This window comes from Rhopalosiphum padi, chromosome 2, assembly GCF_020882245.1.
Source record: "Rhopalosiphum padi isolate XX-2018 chromosome 2, ASM2088224v1, whole genome shotgun sequence".
NCBI lineage: Eukaryota > Metazoa > Arthropoda > Insecta > Hemiptera > Aphididae > Rhopalosiphum > Rhopalosiphum padi.
Genome location: NC_083598.1, coordinates 58,423,851 through 58,426,789, shown reverse-complemented (window position 1 = coordinate 58,426,789; position 2,939 = coordinate 58,423,851). Strand labels below are relative to the sequence as shown.

General features: G+C 38.2%; 1 non-coding gene across 1 annotated transcript; it reads right to left on the bottom strand.

Annotated features, from left to right (window-relative positions):
• Nucleotides 1–163, bottom strand: LOC132923540 (U1 spliceosomal RNA). The gene has a single exon (XR_009661196.1). It is a non-coding gene; the product is annotated as a U1 spliceosomal RNA (small nuclear RNA).
• Nucleotides 164–2,939: the final 2,776 nt, after the last annotated feature.

The following is a 2,939-nucleotide window of genomic DNA, read 5'->3' as shown; positions in this document are numbered from 1 at the left end:
GAGGGACGGCGCGTACGCAGTCCCAGCTACCAAAAATTATGCGTCCGAGGTATCCACATTAGGGATACTCGCAGGGGTCAACCAACTCTATGTGCAATGAGCAGGCCTCACCCTGGAGGAACCGCCTATTTGATCACGGTTGACCTCCACGCCAGGTAAGTATGCTCGATCCTCGTTTCCAGGGCCGCTATATGCTGTGCGCGGTCCGCGTCGGCCCAGCACCCCGCAATCGACCGGTCCCGTTTCGGCGGGCCTCGGGTACGGTGTTCGACTTTTCGGGACCGTTTGCGTGATACGATGCGTACCAAACCGTCATTTTTTGGACGCCGAGCTTAACACGACGTGCTTTAAGCGTACCGAGTCTTTAAAAAACCGTCCGTCGTCCGGCGAACATTGACCAGTACCGGTTTAACGCCATCTACCGGCGGTATCCGTATCGTAGTCCGCAGGCCTGACCGTTGGCTTAATAGAACTGGAACTCGACCCGCTAAGGTTTTACGATACGTTTTCAACGTTCACACTGCCCGACCGTGTCTTAAAGTCGACGATATGTGGCTACGTCCAGATTCACGCTTACCGATTACCGCCGCATCCTCGTTTACTGGTCATGATTTTCCGTACGTACTCTAGTAATTCTCCGCCAGAGCGCGTATGGTGTACGTATTTTCTGTTAACCGTACGTAACGTTACGCGACCTATTGCTGCTGTTCAAGTTTTTCATAAAATATATCATATTATTATTTATTACAATGCGTATTTGCGTCGTTAATAATAATTAAAGCAATACAATTGTCCGATTAATTATAATTTTTGAAACAGACGAAAAAAAATTTCAACGATCACTTGTGACACTTGTTGCAAATAATTGGCGCATTGTTTATTGTTTTGTATTACCATACTGCTTATACATTAATAAATCCAAATGTATTTAAATGTTCAAATTAAAATCACTGAATGTCATTGTACGTGTTTCGCGTTTGTAATTTTTAATTAATTCTTTTGAATCACACTATCTTGTGTCATCACAATAATATCTATATATCTGTATAGTAAAATTGAAAGTTGTGTTAGCAATTGTAACTTATTAGTTATTATTATTATTATTATTATTATTACTTATGGCGTAAAATTACAATCCAAATTTTTACTTATCTAATAGGTACTTACTAACTAATGTTATTCGTCGACTAGTGATTGACGAACGACGCTATTATATCGATCGTTATAAAATTCGTTTGTATATTTATATATCACAAAACAATTTGTATAAAATTCGAGAACTTATCCACTAGTTTTACTGTATTATTGATTAGTGTTTTAAAGTTAATATTAACTGCTCTGCACTATGCAGGCACTTTACACTTTACAGTATACGTATAATATAAACATTGAGATATGAGAACATTTTACAAACGTACAACACGACATAGACTTTCGTTTTTAGTTAGATTTACAATTTTGTATAACAATCTTTTGCCTTTAATATGTACTGAAAATTTACATAGTAATATCAATCTGAAATTAAGAAAATTATTTGTGTTTTTTTGTGGGTATTTTAATCTTTTATCAAGATATGAGAGTATATTAAATATTACAATTTAAATAATCTCATATGAATACATTTAATTTATACATTTTATATGATCTATTCACTGTTCATTAGATAATATACTTCGACTTCAATGCTTATATAAAACGATACTATTTTAGCCTTTAGGTGATTTCTATATTGATATAATATAATAGATATGCTATATATGTTCATGATACAATGTACGTATACATATTATTATATTGTAACAATTAATATCACGTAGTTTTGTCTTTGCGAGTAAGTTAAGTAAATAGGTGTTAATTTTACGTACATTATTTAGTCACGTTGTCACGTAACACACGTTCAACTTACCTTGGGCCCCTTGGGATACTAGAACTATTATGTGTTATATTTTCCACTGTACTTTATATTGGTTATTTTACATATAAGATAGGTATTGTTGTAAGAATATATTTTTCCGACGTTTCTGTTTACTTAAGCTCATTACTCAAGTCTATATATAGACAAATATAATACAATAATATTCTAAAGGTTAAATGTAATTTTACTGTTTCGTAAATATCAATAACAGGTTGTTTTCAAACACTCGAAATATCTTTACATGCATTTTGTGTCGTTTAAAAATGTTTTTGTTTATACTTGTCGTCACGAGTCATTAACCACTTCGTGTAGAACATCAGACACCCAACACGGTATCGCCAAAAGTTCACCCAGTACTTTTTATATCGCTGGTACCACTTGCCAGCGTAAAATATTTTGGCAAGTTTTTGAATTCGTCGACGTATCTATCTACATTTCAGGAAAGACAGCAATGTCTAGTGTTAATTTTAGAGGACGTCGCGCGCGCACTACCACTAAACATCTTCAAAACTCGATTTTAAACGGCCGTGTCCCGGGTGTTTGGTGCACATGAGTGCCCTCGTATAATTCCTGTAATCCATTCCTTCTTTTCGTGGTCCATTAAAACCGGGTGGTAGGAACCGTGACTTTCAGTTTATGGAAATGTGCATATTTTAATAAAACCCTGTGGAACAACTTAATGACGCTAAGTCGATTTGCCGCGATTTACGAGACACTTGTGGCCGTGTCTGGTACTCGGTACCGGCTGCCGAATGTATTCCGCCGGTAGATAGCGGTGTTATCGTATTCCGTCTGATTCCGATCACTGTCGGCCGTGAGTTAGCCGCTCGTGGACCACGACTACGATGCAAGCAGCCTGTGACTGTGACACGGTCGCCGCCGGGCCGGTAGCAATGGATCTCAGATGTGTTGGGACACCGAGCGAACCAAGGCAGGCGCCGACCGAAGCGCATCTGCATCACAGTTCTACACCGGTGCGACGGACTGGTCGCGTTACTTAACCGGCAACGCAACATCAATCGGA